Here is an 18,410-nt window from a genome sequence, read left to right as displayed (position 1 = left end):
GTTATGTGGCCCGCGGCGTGCCGACGGCCGCTCACCACTGTAGTGATTACCAGCTGGGGTGCCGCAGCTCCCCGCTGGTAATCACACTGACAGCGCTGATCCCTTCTCCCCTGAGTCCGCTGCTCTTCAGTTCCGCAGGAGAGGACTCAGGGAGGAAGCGTGCCGTGCTGCTCACTGATGTCAGTGCACACCCGGACGCATATGAACTTTTTCCACAAGACTTCTGCACTTGTCAGCAATTCCAGCAATCTGATTGGGGAATCAGCCAACCCAGAGAACCAAACAACCAATCAGGTTGCTGGAATTGCTCAATAGTGCAGAAGTCTTGTGGGAAAAGTTCATATGCCTCCCGGGCTCAGCACCGTTCCTCCTGGGATCGTGGAGGTAAGCACATGACTGGGGAAGGGGGAAGTTAATATTGCTGCTGGGGGGTGAGGGTTAATATTGTTGTTGCTGGGAGAAGGTTAATAATGCTGATTGCTGCCGGGGCTGAGGGAGTTAATATTGCTGGTGTGTTGGGGGGTGGGGGTGGGGGTTAAATTGTTGCTGGCAGGGGGTTAATATTGCTGCGGGGGTCGGGTGGGGTGGTAATATTGCTGGTGGGGGTGAATATTGTTGCTGGCAGGGGGTTAATATTGCTGCGGGGGTCGGGTGGGGTGGTAATATTGCTGGTGGGGGTGAATATTGTTGCTGGCAGGGGGTTAATATTGCTGCGGGGGTCGGGTGGGGTGGTAATATTGCTGGTGGGGGTTAATATTGCTGCTGGGAGGGGGTTAATATTGTTGCTGGCAGGGGGTTAAAGGGGTTGTCCCGAGGCAGCAAGTGGGTCTATACACTTCTGTATGGCCATAATAATGCACTTTGTAATGTACATTGTGCATTAATTATGAGCCATACAGAAGTTATAAAAAGTTTTATACTTACCTGCTCCGTTGCTGGCGTCCTCGTCTCCATGGTGCCGACTAATTTTCGCCCTCCGATGGCCAAATTAGCCGCGCTTGCGCAGTCCGGGTCTTCTCCTCTTCTCTATGGGGCTCCGTGTAGCTCCGTGTAGCTCCGCCCCGTCACGTGCCGATTCCAGCCAATCAGGAGGCTGGAATCGGCAATGGACCGCACAGAAGCCCTGCGGTCCATGAAGACAGAGGATCCCGGCGGCCATCTTCAGCAGGTGAGTATGAAGACGCCGGACCGCCGGGATTCAGGTAAGCGCTGTGCGGGTGGTTTTTTTAACCCCTGCATCGGGGTTGTCTCGCGCCGAACGGGGGGGGGGGTTTAAAAAAAAAAAAAACCCGTTTCGGCGCGGGACATCTCCTTTAATATTGCTGCCGGGTTGGGAAGGGGAGGACGGGGGGGGGGGGGGGGGGGTGGGGTGTTAATATTGCTGCTGTGTGGGGGGGTTAATATTGTTGCTGGGAGGGAGTAATATTACTGTAGGGGTCGCTATTACTACTGGGGCCACTGTGGGGATCGCTATTACTAACTGGTCTACTGTGGGGGTCAATATTTTTACTGGGGCCACTATCAGAGTCACTATTACTACTGCGACCACTATGGGGGTCACTATTAGGGCTCGTTCACACGGGCGTAATTGCATTTCGGTCGCACAAATACGCTACGTATTTGCGCAATCGAAAATCGCTTATGCCTGCGTATTTGGGCACGCAGAAAAGAACGCAGATGGGCCCCTGAGATGGTGCGCAAATATGCATTGAATACAAGGGCTTCCTGCGCATTCACCACGTATTTGCGCGGCCCATTCCCTTCAATGGCCTATCGGGGTGCGTAGTTTGAAACAATATAGGTCATGCTGTGTGAGAATATACATCATGTGAATAAACTCATTGACATCAATGGCTTCTGTTCTCTGCATATTATGTACGCAAATACGCTGGTGTGAACGAGCCCTTACTGTACTGTCTTATAATCGGCCCTTTGAAGTTCACCAAAAACCTGATGTGGCCCCTGGTGAAAATGAGTTTGACACCCCTGGTATAGACTGTATATAGGTGTAGATGTGTATACTGCCCCCGGATGTACAGTATATAGTATAGACTGTATATAGGTATAGATGTGTATACTGCCCCCGGATGTACAGTATATAGTATAGGCTGTATATAGGTGTAGATGTGTATACTGCCCCCGGATGTACAGTATATAGTATAGACTGTATATAGGTGTAGATGTGTATACTGCCCCCGGATGTACAGTATATAGTATAGACTGTATATAGGTATAGATGTGTATACTGCCCCCGGATGTACAGTATATAGTATAGGCTGTATATAGGTATAGATGTGTATACTGCCCCCGGATGTACAGTATATAGTATAGGCTGTATATAGGTGTAGATGTGTATACTGCCCCCGGATGTACAGTATATAGTATAGGCTGTATATAGGTATAGATGTGTATACTGCCCCCGGATGTACAGTATATAGTATAGGCTGTATATAGGTATAGATGTGTATACTGCCACCGGATGTACAGTATATAGTATAGACTGTATATAGGTGTAGATGTGTATACTGCCCCCGGATGTACAGTATATAGTATAGACTGTATATAGGTATAGATGTGTATACTGCCCCCGGATGTACAGTATATAGTATAGGCTGTATATAGGTATAGATGTGTATACTGCCCCCGGATGTACAGTATATAGTATAGACTGTATATAGGTATAGATGTGTATACTGCCCCCGGATGTACAGTATATAGTATAGGCTGTATATAGGTATAGATGTGTATACTGCCCCCGGATGTACAGTATATAGTATAGGCTGTATATAGGTATAGATGTGTATACTGCCCCCGGATGTACAGTGTATAATATAGGCTGTATATAGGTGTAGATGTGTATACTGCCCCCGGATGTACAGTATATAGTATAGGCTGTATATAGGTGTAGATGTGTATACTGCCCCCGGATGTACAGTATATAGTATAGGCTGTATATAGGTGTAGATGTGTATACTGCCCCCGGATGTACAGTATATAGTATAGGCTGTATATAGGTGTAGATGTGTATACTGCCCCCGGATGTACAGTATATAGTATAGGCTGTATATAGGTGTAGATGTGTATACTGCCCCCGGATGTACAGTATATAGTATAGGCTGTATATAGGTGTAGATGTGTATACTGCCCCCGGATGTACAGTATATAGTATAGGCTGTATATAGGTGTAGATGTGTATACTGCCCCCGGATGTACAGTATATAGTATAGGCTGTATATAGGTGTAGATGTGTATACTGCCCCCGGATGTACAGTATATAGTATAGGCTGTATATAGGTATAGATGTGTATACTGCCCCCGGATGTACAGTATATAGTATAGACTGTATATAGGTGTAGATGTGTATACTGCCCCCGGATGTACAGTATATAGTATAGACTGTATATAGGTATAGATGTGTATACTGCCCCCGGATGTACAGTATATAGTATAGGCTGTATATAGGTATAGATGTGTATACTGCCCCCGGATGTACAGTATATAGTATAGGCTGTATATAGGTGTAGATGTGTATACTGCCCCCGGATGTACAGTATATAGTATAGGCTGTATATAGGTATAGATGTGTATACTGCCCCCGGATGTACAGTATATAGTATAGGCTGTATATAGGTATAGATGTGTATACTGCCACCGGATGTACAGTATATAGTATAGACTGTATATAGGTGTAGATGTGTATACTGCCCCCGGATGTACAGTATATAGTATAGACTGTATATAGGTATAGATGTGTATACTGCCCCCGGATGTACAGTATATAGTATAGGCTGTATATAGGTATAGATGTGTATACTGCCCCCGGATGTACAGTATATAGTATAGACTGTATATAGGTATAGATGTGTATACTGCCCCCGGATGTACAGTATATAGTATAGGCTGTATATAGGTATAGATGTGTATACTGCCCCCGGATGTACAGTATATAGTATAGGCTGTATATAGGTATAGATGTGTATACTGCCCCCGGATGTACAGTGTATAATATAGGCTGTATATAGGTGTAGATGTGTATACTGCCCCCGGATGTACAGTATATAGTATAGGCTGTATATAGGTGTAGATGTGTATACTGCCCCCGGATGTACAGTATATAGTATAGGCTGTATATAGGTGTAGATGTGTATACTGCCCCCGGATGTACAGTATATAGTATAGGCTGTATATAGGTGTAGATGTGTATACTGCCCCCGGATGTACAGTATATAGTATAGGCTGTATATAGGTGTAGATGTGTATACTGCCCCCGGATGTACAGTATATAGTATAGGCTGTATATAGGTGTAGATGTGTATACTGCCCCCGGATGTACAGTATATAGTATAGGCTGTATATAGGTGTAGATGTGTATACTGCCCCCGGATGTACAGTATATAGTATAGGCTGTATATAGGTGTAGATGTGTATACTGCCCCCGGATGTACAGTATATAGTATAGGCTGTATATAGGTATAGATGTGTATACTGCCCCCGGATGTACAGTATATAGTATAGGCTGTATATAGGTGTAGATGTGTATACTGCCCCCGGATGTACAGTATATAGTATAGGCTGTATATAGGTATAGATGTGTATACTGCCCCCGGATGTACAGTATATAGTATAGGCTGTATATAGGTATAGATGTGTATACTGCCACCGGATGTACAGTATATAGTATAGACTGTATATAGGTGTAGATGTGTATACTGCCCCCGGATGTACAGTATATAGTATAGACTGTATATAGGTATAGATGTGTATACTGCCCCCGGATGTACAGTATATAGTATAGGCTGTATATAGGTATAGATGTGTATACTGCCCCCGGATGTACAGTATATAGTATAGACTGTATATAGGTATAGATGTGTATACTGCCCCCGGATGTACAGTATATAGTATAGGCTGTATATAGGTATAGATGTGTATACTGCCCCCGGATGTACAGTATATAGTATAGGCTGTATATAGGTATAGATGTGTATACTGCCCCCGGATGTACAGTGTATAATATAGGCTGTATATAGGTGTAGATGTGTATACTGCCCCCGGATGTACAGTATATAGTATAGGCTGTATATAGGTGTAGATGTGTATACTGCCCCCGGATGTACAGTATATAGTATAGGCTGTATATAGGTGTAGATGTGTATACTGCCCCCGGATGTACAGTATATAGTATAGGCTGTATATAGGTGTAGATGTGTATACTGCCCCCGGATGTACAGTATATAGTATAGGCTGTATATAGGTGTAGATGTGTATACTGCCCCCGGATGTACAGTATATAGTATAGGCTGTATATAGGTGTAGATGTGTATACTGCCCCCGGATGTACAGTATATAGTATAGGCTGTATATAGGTGTAGATGTGTATACTGCCCCCGGATGTACAGTATATAGTATAGGCTGTATATAGGTGTAGATGTGTATACTGCCCCCGGATGTACAGTATATAGTATAGGCTGTATATAGGTATAGATGTGTATACTGCCCCCGGATGTACAGTATATAGTATAGACTGTATATAGGTGTAGATGTGTATACTGCCCCCGGATGTACAGTATATAGTATAGACTGTATATAGGTATAGATGTGTATACTGCCCCCGGATGTACAGTATATAGTATAGGCTGTATATAGGTATAGATGTGTATACTGCCCCCGGATGTACAGTATATAGTATAGGCTGTATATAGGTGTAGATGTGTATACTGCCCCCGGATGTACAGTATATAGTATAGGCTGTATATAGGTATAGATGTGTATACTGCCCCCGGATGTACAGTATATAGTATAGGCTGTATATAGGTATAGATGTGTATACTGCCACCGGATGTACAGTATATAGTATAGACTGTATATAGGTGTAGATGTGTATACTGCCCCCGGATGTACAGTATATAGTATAGACTGTATATAGGTATAGATGTGTATACTGCCCCCGGATGTACAGTATATAGTATAGGCTGTATATAGGTATAGATGTGTATACTGCCCCCGGATGTACAGTATATAGTATAGACTGTATATAGGTATAGATGTGTATACTGCCCCCGGATGTACAGTATATAGTATAGGCTGTATATAGGTATAGATGTGTATACTGCCCCCGGATGTACAGTATATAGTATAGGCTGTATATAGGTATAGATGTGTATACTGCCCCCGGATGTACAGTGTATAATATAGGCTGTATATAGGTGTAGATGTGTATACTGCCCCCGGATGTACAGTATATAGTATAGGCTGTATATAGGTGTAGATGTGTATACTGCCCCCGGATGTACAGTATATAGTATAGGCTGTATATAGGTGTAGATGTGTATACTGCCCCCGGATGTACAGTATATAGTATAGGCTGTATATAGGTGTAGATGTGTATACTGCCCCCGGATGTACAGTATATAGTATAGGCTGTATATAGGTGTAGATGTGTATACTGCCCCCGGATGTACAGTATATAGTATAGGCTGTATATAGGTGTAGATGTGTATACTGCCCCCGGATGTACAGTATATAGTATAGGCTGTATATAGGTGTAGATGTGTATACTGCCCCCGGATGTACAGTATATAGTATAGGCTGTATATAGGTGTAGATGTGTATACTGCCCCCGGATGTACAGTATATAGTATAGGCTGTATATAGGTATAGATGTGTATACTGCCCCCGGATGTACAGTATATAGTATAGGCTGTATATAGGTGTAGATGTGTATACTGCCCCCGGATGTACAGTATATAGTATAGGCTGTATATAGGTATAGATGTGTATACTGCCCCCGGATGTACAGTATATAGTATAGGCTGTATATAGGTATAGATGTGTATACTGCCACCGGATGTACAGTATATAGTATAGACTGTATATAGGTGTAGATGTGTATACTGCCCCCGGATGTACAGTATATAGTATAGACTGTATATAGGTATAGATGTGTATACTGCCCCCGGATGTACAGTATATAGTATAGGCTGTATATAGGTATAGATGTGTATACTGCCCCCGGATGTACAGTATATAGTATAGACTGTATATAGGTATAGATGTGTATACTGCCCCCGGATGTACAGTATATAGTATAGGCTGTATATAGGTATAGATGTGTATACTGCCCCCGGATGTACAGTATATAGTATAGGCTGTATATAGGTATAGATGTGTATACTGCCCCCGGATGTACAGTGTATAATATAGGCTGTATATAGGTGTAGATGTGTATACTGCCCCCGGATGTACAGTATATAGTATAGGCTGTATATAGGTGTAGATGTGTATACTGCCCCCGGATGTACAGTATATAGTATAGGCTGTATATAGGTGTAGATGTGTATACTGCCCCCGGATGTACAGTATATAGTATAGGCTGTATATAGGTGTAGATGTGTATACTGCCCCCGGATGTACAGTATATAGTATAGGCTGTATATAGGTGTAGATGTGTATACTGCCCCCGGATGTACAGTATATAGTATAGGCTGTATATAGGTGTAGATGTGTATACTGCCCCCGGATGTACAGTATATAGTATAGGCTGTATATAGGTGTAGATGTGTATACTGCCCCCGGATGTACAGTATATAGTATAGGCTGTATATAGGTGTAGATGTGTATACTGCCCCCGGATGTACAGTATATAGTATAGGCTGTATATAGGTATAGATGTGTATACTGCCCCCGGATGTACAGTATATAGTATAGACTGTATATAGGTGTAGATGTGTATACTGCCCCCGGATGTACAGTATATAGTATAGGCTGTATATAGGTGTAGATGTGTATACTGCCCCCGGATGTACAGTATATAGTATAGGCTGTATATAGGTATAGATGTGTATACTGCCCCCGGATGTACAGTATATAGTATAGGCTGTATATAGGTATAGATGTGTATACTGCCACCGGATGTACAGTATATAGTATAGGCTGTATATAGGTGTAGATGTGTATACTGCCCCCGGATGTACAGTATATAGTATAGACTGTATATAGGTATAGATGTGTATACTGCCCCCGGATGTACAGTATATAGTATAGGCTGTATATAGGTATAGATGTGTATACTGCCCCCGGATGTACAGTATATAGTATAGACTGTATATAGGTATAGATGTGTATACTGCCCCCGGATGTACAGTATATAGTATAGGCTGTATATAGGTATAGATGTGTATACTGCCCCCGGATGTACAGTATATAGTATAGGCTGTATATAGGTATAGATGTGTATACTGCCCCCGGATGTACAGTGTATAATATAGGCTGTATATAGGTGTAGATGTGTATACTGCCCCCCGGATGTACAGTATATAGTATAGGCTGTATATAGGTGTAGATGTGTATACTGCCCCCGGATGTACAGTATATAGTATAGGCTGTATATAGGTGTAGATGTGTATACTGCCCCCGGATGTACAGTATATAGTATAGGCTGTATATAGGTGTAGATGTGTATACTGCCCCCGGATGTACAGTATATAGTATAGGCTGTATATAGGTGTAGATGTGTATACTGCCCCCGGATGTACAGTATATAGTATAGGCTGTATATAGGTGTAGATGTGTATACTGCCCCCGGATGTACAGTATATAGTATAGGCTGTATATAGGTGTAGATGTGTATACTGCCCCCGGATGTACAGTATATAGTATAGGCTGTATATAGGTGTAGATGTGTATACTGCCCCCGGATGTACAGTATATAGTATAGGCTGTATATAGGTATAGATGTGTATACTGCCCCCGGATGTACAGTATATAGTATAGGCTGTATATAGGTGTAGATGTGTATACTGCCCCCGGATGTACAGTATATAGTATAGGCTGTATATAGGTGTAGATGTGTATACTGCCCCCGGATGTACAGTATATAGTATAGACTGTATATAGGTGTAGATGTGTATACTACCCCCGGATGTACAGTATATAGTATAGGCTGTATATAGGTGTAGATGTGTATACTGCCCCCGGATGTACAGTATATAGTATAGGCTGTATATAGGTGTAGATGTGTATACTGCCCCCGGATGTACAGTATATAGTATAGGCTGTATATAGGTGTAGATGTGTATACTGCCCCCGGATGTACAGTATATAGTATAGACTGTATATAGGTGTAGATGTGTATACTGCCCCTGGATGTACAGTATATAGTATAGGCTGTATATAGGTGTAGATGTGTATACTGCCCCCGGATGTACAGTATATAGTATAGACTGTATATAGGTGTAGATGTGTATACTGCCCCTGGATGTACAGTATATAGTATAGGCTGTATATAGGTGTAGATGTGTATACTGCCCCCGGATGTACAGTATATAGTATAGACTGTATATAGGTGTAGATGTGTATACTGCCCTGGATGTACAGTATATAGTATAGGCTGTATATAGGTGTAGATGTGTATACTGCCCCCGGATGTACAGTATATAGTATAGACTGTATATAGGTGTAGATGTGTATACTGCCCCCGGATGTACAGTGTATAGTATAGGCTGTATATAGGTGTAGATGGGTATACTGCCCCCGGATGTACAGTATATAGTATAGACTGTATATAGGTGTAGATGTGTATACTGCCCCCGGATGTACAGTATATAGTATAGGCTGTATATAGGTGTAGATGTGTATGCTGCCCCTGGATGTACAGTATATAGTATAGACTGTATATAGGTATAGATGTGTATACTGCCCCCGGACGTACAGTATATAGTATAGACTGTATATAGGTGTAGATGTGTATACTGCCCCCGGACGTACAGTATATAGTATAGGCTGTATATAGGTGTAGATGTGTATACTGCCCCTGGATGTACAGTATATAGTATAGACTGTATATAGGTGTAGATGTGTATACTGCCCCTGGATGCACAGTATATAGTATAGGCTGTATATAGGTATAGATGTGTATACTGCCCCCGGACGTACAGTATATAGTATAGACTGTATATAGGTGTAGATGTGTATACTGCCCCCGGATGTACAGTATATAGTATAGACTGTATATAGGTATAGATGTGTATACTGCCCCCGGATGTACAGTATATAGTATAGACTGTATATAGGTATAGATGTGTATACTACCCCCGGATGTACAGTATATAGTATAGACTGTATATAGGTGTAGATGTGTATACTGCCCCCGGATGTACAGTATATAGTATAGACTGTATATAGGTATAGATGTGTATACTGCCCGCGGATGTACAGTATATAGTATAGACTGTATATAGGTATAGATGTGTATACTGCCCCCGGATGTACAGTATATAGTATAGACTGTATATAGGTGTAGATGTGTATACTGCCCCCGGATGTACAGTATATAGTATAGACTGTATATAGGTGTAGATGTGTATACTGCCCCCGGATGTACAGTATATAGTATAGACTGTATATAGGTGTAGATGTGTATACTGCCCCCGGATGTACAGTATATAGTATAGACTGTATATAGGTATAGATGTGTATACTGCCCCCGGATGTACAGTATATAGTATAGGCTGTATATAGGTGTAGATGTGTATACTGCCCCCGGATGTACAGTATATAGTATAGACTGTATATAGGTATAGATGTGTATACTGCCCCCGGATGTACAGTATATAGTATAGGCTGTATATAGGTGTAGATGTGTATACTGCCCCGGATGTACAGTATATAGTATAGACTGTATATAGGTATAGATGTGTATACTGCCCCCGGATGTACAGTATATAGTATAGGCTGTATATAGGTGTAGATGTGTATACTGCCCCCGGATGTACAGTATATAGTATAGACTGTATATAGGTGTAGATGTGTATACTGCCCCCGGATGTACAGTATATAGTATAGACTGTATATAGGTGTAGATGTGTATACTGCCCCCGGATGTACTGTATATAGTATAGACTGTATATAGGTGTAGATGTGTATACTGCCCCCGGATGTACAGTATATAGTATAGACTGTATATAGGTGTAGATGTGTATACTGCCCCCGGATGTACAGTATATAGTATAAACTGTATATAGGTATAGATGTGTATACTGCCCCCGGATGTACAGTGTATAGTATAGACTGCATATAGGTATAGATGTGTATACTGCCCCCGGATGTACAGTATATAGTATAGACTGTATATAGGTATAGATGTGTATACTGCCCCCGGATGTACAGTATATAGTATAGACTGTATATAGGTGTAGATGTATATACTGCCCCCGGATGTACAGTATATAGTATAGGCTGTATATAGGTATAGATGTGTATACTGCCCCCGGATGTACAGTATATAGTATAGGCTGTATATAGGTATAGATGTGTATACTGCCCCCGGATGTACAGTATATAGTATAGGCTGTATATAGGTGTAGATGTGTATACTGCCCCCGGATGTACAGTATATAGTATAGGCTGTATATAGGTGTAGATGTGTATACTGCCCCCGGATGTACAGTATATAGTATAGGCTGTATATAGGTGTAGATGTGTATACTGCCCCGGATGTACAGTATATAGTATAGACTGTATATAGGTATAGATGTGTATACTGCCCCCGGATGTACAGTATATAGTATAGGCTGTATATAGGTATAGATGTGTATACTGCCCCCGGATGTACAGTATATAGTATAGGCTGTATATAGGTGTAGATGTGTATACTGCCCCCGGATGTACAGTATATAGTATAGACTGTATATAGGTGTAGATGTGTATACTGCCCCCGGATGCACAGTGTGTAGTATAGACTGTATATAGGTGTAGATGTGTATACTGCCCCCGGATGTACAGTATATAGTATAGGCTGTATATAGGTGTAGATGTGTATACTGCCCCCGGATGTACAGTATATAGTATAGGCTGTATATAGGTGTAGATGTGTATACTGCCCCTGGATGTACAGTATATAGTATAGTCTGTATATAGGTGTAGATGTGTATACTGCCCCCGGATGTACAGTATATAGTATAGACTGTATATAGGTGTAGATGTGTACACTGCCCCCGGATGTACAGTATATAGTATAGACTGTATATAGGTGTAGATGTGTACACTGCCCCCGGATGTACAGTATATAGTATAGGCTGTATATAGGTGTAGATGTGTATACTGCCCCCGGATGTACAGTATATAGTATAGACTGTATATAGGTGTAGATGTGTATACTGCCCCCGGATGTAGAGTATATAGTATAGGCTGTATATAGGTATAGATGTGTATACTGCCCCTGGATGTACAGTATATAGTATAGGCTGTATATAGGTATAGATGTGTATACTGCCCCTGAATGTACAGTATATAGTATAGGCTGTATATAGGTATAGATGTGTATACTGCCCCCGGATGTACAGTATATAGTATAGGCTGTATATAGGTGTAGATGTGTATACTGCCCCCGGATGTACAGTATATAGTATAGGCTGTATATAGGTGTAGATGTGTATACTGCCCCCGGATGTACAGTATATAGTATAGACTGTATATAGGTGTAGATGTGTATACTGCCCCCTAGCTGTACAGTATATAGTATAGGCTGTATATAGGTGTAGATGTGTATACTGCCCCCGGATGTACAGTATATAGTATAGACTGTATATAGGTATAGATGTGTATACTGCCCCCGGATGTACAGTATATAGTATAGAATGTATATAGGTGTAGATGTGTATACTGCCCCCGGATGTACAGTGTATAGTATAGACTGTATATAGGTGTAGATGTGTATACTGCCCCCGGATGTACAGTATATAGTATAGGCTGTATATAGGTGTAGATGTGTATACTGCCCCCGGATGTACAGTATATAGTATAGACTGTATATAGGTGTAGATGTGTATACTGCCCCCGGATGTACAGTATATAGTATAGGCTGTATATAGGTGTAGATGTGTATACTGCCCCCGGATGTACAGTATATAGTATAGGCTGTATATAGGTGTAGATGTGTATACTGCCCCTGGATGTACAGTATATAGTATAGACTGTATATAGGTATAGATGTGTATACTTCCCCCGGATGTACAGTATATAGTATAGACTGTATATAGGTATAGATGTGTATACTTCCCCCGGATGTACAGTATATAGTATAGACTGTATATAGGTATAGATGTGTATACTGCCCCTGGATGTACAGTATATAGTATAGGCTGTATATAGGTGTAGATGTGTATACTGCCCCCAGATGTACAGTATATAGTATAGGCTGTATATAGGTGTAGATGTGTATAGTGCCCCCGGATGTACAGTATATAGTATAGGCTGTATATAGGTATAGATGTGTATACTGCCCCCGGATGTACAGTATATAGTATAGGCTGTATATAGGTATAGATGTGTATACTGCCCCCGGATGTACAGTATATAGTATAGGCTGTATATAGGTGTAGATGTGTATACTGCCCCCGGATGTACAGTATATAGTATAGACTGTATATAGGTGTAGATGTGTATACTGCCCCCGGATGTACAGTGTATAGTATAGACTGTATATAGGTGTAGATGTGTATACTGCCCCCGGATGTACAGTGTATAGTATAGGCTGTATATAGGTGTAGATGTGTATACTGCCCCCGGATGTACAGTATATAGTATAGGCTGTATATAGGTGTAGATGTGTATACTGCCCCCGGATGTACAGTATATAGTATAGGCTGTATATAGGTGTAGATGTGTATACTGCCCCCGGATGTACAGTATATAGTATAGGCTGTATATAGGTGTAGATGTGTATACTGCCCCCGGATGTACAGTATATAGTATAGGCTGTATATAGGTGTAGATGTGTATACTGCCCCCGGATGTACAGTATATTGTATAGGCTGTATATAGGTGTAGATGTGTATACTGCCCCCGGATGTACAGTATATTGTATAGGCTGTATATAGGTGTAGATGTGTATACTGCCCCCGGATGTACAGTATATAGTATAGGCTGTATATAGGTGTAGATGTGTATACTGCCCCCTAGCTGTACAGTATATAGTATAGGCTGTATATAGGTGTAGATGTGTATACTGCCCCTGGATGTACAGTATATAGTATAGGCTGTATATAGGTGTAGATGTGTATACTGCCCCCGGATGTAGAGTATATAGTATAGACTGTATATAGGTATAGATGTGTATACTGCCCCTGGATGTACAGTATATAGTATAGACTGTATATAGGTGTAGATGTGCATACTGTCCCTGGATGTACAGTATATAGTATAGGCTGTATATAGGTATAGCTGTGTATACTGCCCCCGGATGTACAGTATATAGTATAGGCTGTATATAGGTGTAGATGTGTATACTGTCCCTGGATGTACAGTATATAGTATAGGCTGTATATAGGTATAGATGTATATGGTGAATATACAGTATATAGTATAGGCTGTATATAGGTGTAGATGTGTATACTGTCCCTCCAGAAGTATATGGTGGATGTACAGTATATAGTATAGACTGTATATAGGTATAGATGTGTATACTGTCCCTGGATGTACAGTATACAGTAGAGGCTGTATATAGGTGTAGATGTGTATACTGTCCCTGGATGTACAGTATATAGTATAGGCTGTATATAGGTATAGATGTGTATACTGTCCCTGGATGTACAGTATATAGTATAGGCTGTATATAGGTATAGATGTGTATACTGTCCCTCCAGAAGTATACGGTGGATGTACAGTATATAATATAGGCTGTATATAGGTATAGATGTGTATACTGCCCCTGGATGTACAGTATATAGTATAGGCTGTATATAGGTATATATGTATATACTGCCCCTGGATGTACAGTATATAGTATAGGCTGTATATAGGTGTAGATGTGTATACTGCCCCCGGATGTACAGTATATAGTATAGGCTGTATATAGGTGTAGATGTGTATACTGCCCCCGGATGTACAGTATATTGTATAGGCTGTATATAGGTGTAGATGTGTATACTGCCCCCGGATGTACAGTATATTGTATAGGCTGTATATAGGTGTAGATGTGTATACTGCCCCCGGATGTACAGTATATAGTATAGGCTGTATATAGGTGTAGATGTGTATACTGCCCCCTAGCTGTACAGTATATAGTATAGGCTGTATATAGGTGTAGATGTGTATACTGCCCCTGGATGTACAGTATATAGTATAGGCTGTATATAGGTGTAGATGTGTATACTGCCCCCGGATGTAGAGTATATAGTATAGACTGTATATAGGTATAGATGTGTATACTGCCCCCGGATGTACAGTATATAGTATAGGCTGTATATAGGTATAGTTGTGTATACTGCCCCCGGATGTACAGTATATAGTATAGACTGTATATAGGTATAGATGTGTATACTGCCCCCGGATGTACAGTATATAGTATAGGCTGTATATAGGTATAGATGTGTATACTGCCCCCGGATGTACAGTATATAGTATAGGCTGTATATAGGTATAGATGTGTATACTGCCCCCGGATGTACAGTATATAGTATAGAATGTATATAGGTGTAGATGTGTATACTGCCCCCGGATGTACAGTATATAGTATAGACTGTATATAGGTGTAGATGTGTATACTGCCCCCGGATGCACAGTGTGTAGTATAGACTGTATATAGGTGTAGATGTGTATACTGCCCCCGGATGCACAGTGTGTAGTATAGGCTGTATATAGGTGTAGATGTGTATACTGCCCCCGGATGTACAGTATATAGTATAGGCTGTATATAGGTGTAGATGTGTATACTGCCCCCGGATGTACAGTATATAGTATAGGCTGTATATAGGTGTAGATGTGTATACTGCCCCCGGATGTACAGTATATAGTATAGGCTGTATATAGGTGTAGATGTGTATACTGCCCCCGGATGTACAGTATATAGTATAGGCTGTATATAGGTGTAGATGTGTATACTGCCCCCGGATGTACAGTATATAGTATAGGCTGTATATAGGTGTAGATGTGTATACTGCCCCTGGATGTACAGTATATAGTATAGTCTGTATATAGGTGTAGATGTGTATACTGCCCCCGGATGTACAGTATATAGTATAGACTGTATATAGGTGTAGATGTGTACACTGCCCCCGGATGTACAGTATATAGTATAGACTGTATATAGGTGTAGATGTGTACACTGCCCCCGGATGTACAGTATATAGTATAGGCTGTATATAGGTGTAGATGTGTATACTGCCCCCGGATGTACAGTATATAGTATAGACTGTATATAGGTGTAGATGTGTATACTGCCCCCGGATGTAGAGTATATAGTATAGGCTGTATATAGGTATAGATGTGTATACTGCCCCTGGATGTACAGTATATAGTATAGGCTGTATATAGGTATAGATGTGTATACTGCCCCTGGATGTACAGTATATAGTATAGGCTGTATATAGGTATAGATGTGTATACTGCCCCCGGATGTACAGTATATAGTATAGGCTGTATATAGGTATAGATGTGTATACTGCCCCCGGATGTACAGTATATAGTATAGGCTGTATATAGGTGTAGATGTGTATACTGCCCCCGGATGTACAGTATATAGTATAGACTGTATATAGGTGTAGATGTGTATACTGCCCCCTAGCTGTACAGTATATAGTATAGGCTGTATATAGGTGTAGATGTGTATACTGCCCCCGGATGTACAGTATATAGTATAGACTGTATATAGGTATAGATGTGTATACTGCCCCCGGATGTACAGTATATAGTATAGAATGTATATAGGTGTAGATGTGTATACTGCCCCCGGATGTACAGTGTATAGTATAGACTGTATATAGGTGTAGATGTGTATACTGCCCCCGGATGTACAGTATATAGTATAGGCTGTATATAGGTGTAGATGTGTATACTGCCCCCGGATGTACAGTATATAGTATAGACTGTATATAGGTGTAGATGTGTATACTGCCCCCGGATGTACAGTATATAGTATAGGCTGTATATAGGTGTAGATGTGTATACTGCCCCCGGATGTACAGTATATAGTATAGGCTGTATATAGGTGTAGATGTGTATACTGCCCCTGGATGTACAGTATATAGTATAGACTGTATATAGGTATAGATGTGTATACTTCCCCCGGATGTACAGTATATAGTATAGACTGTATATAGGTGTAGATGTGTATACTGCCCCTGGATGTACAGTATATAGTATAGGCTGTATATAGGTGTAGATGTGTATACTGCCCCTGGATGTACAGTATATAGTATAGACTGTATATAGGTATAGATGTGTATACTGCCCCCGGATGTACAGTGTATAGTATAGACTGTATATAGGTGTAGATGTGTATACTGCCCCTGGATGTACAGTGTATAGTATAGACTGTATATAGGTGTAGATGTGTATACTGCCCCCGGATGTACAGTATATAGTATAGGCTGTATATAGGTGTAGATGTGTATACTGCCCCCGGATGTACAGTATATAGTATAGGCTGTATATAGGTGTAGATGTGTATACTGCCCCTGGATGTACAGTGTATAGTATAGACTGTATATAGGTGTAGATGTGTATACTGCCCCTGGATGTACAGTGTATAGTATAGACTGTATATAGGTGTAGATGTGTATACTGCCCCCGGATGTACAGTATATAGTATAGGCTGTATATAGGTGTAGATGTGTATACTGCCCCCGGATGTACAGTATATAGTATAGGCTGTATATAGGTGTAGATGTGTATACTGCCCCCGGATGTACAGTATATAGTATAGGCTGTATATAGGTGTAGATGTGTATACTGCCCCCGGATGTACAGTATATAGTATAGGCTGTATATAGGTGTAGATGTGTATACTGCCCCCGGATGTACAGTATATAGTATAGACTGTATATAGGTATAGATGTGTATACTGCCCCCGGACGTACAGTATATAGTATAGACTGTATATAGGTGTAGATGTGTATACTGCCCCCGGATGTACAGTGTATAGTATAGACTGTATATAGGTATAGATGTGTATACTGCCCCCTGATGTACAGTATATAGTATAGGCTGTATATAGGTGTAGATGTGTATACTGCCCCCGGATGTACAGTATATAGTATAGGCTGTATATAGGTGTAGATGTGTATACTGCCCCCGGATGTACAGTATATAGTATAGGCTGTATATAGGTGTAGATGTGTATACTGCCCCCGGATGTACAGTATATAGTATAGGCTGTATATAGGTGTAGATGTGTATACTGCCCCCGGATGTACAGTATATAGTATAGGCTGTATATAGGTCTAGATGTGTATACTGCCCCCGGATGTACAGTATATAGTATAGGCTGTATATAGGTGTAGATGTGTATACTGCCCCCGGATGTACAGTATATAGTATAGACTGTATATAGGTGTAGATGTGTATACTGCCCCCGGATGTACAGTATATAGTATAGACTGTATATAGGTATAGATGTGTATACTGCCCCCTGA

Source organism: Eleutherodactylus coqui, chromosome 12 (genome assembly GCF_035609145.1).
Source record: "Eleutherodactylus coqui strain aEleCoq1 chromosome 12, aEleCoq1.hap1, whole genome shotgun sequence".
NCBI lineage: Eukaryota > Metazoa > Chordata > Amphibia > Anura > Eleutherodactylidae > Eleutherodactylus > Eleutherodactylus coqui.
Note: the sequence above shows the minus strand (reverse complement) of the source record.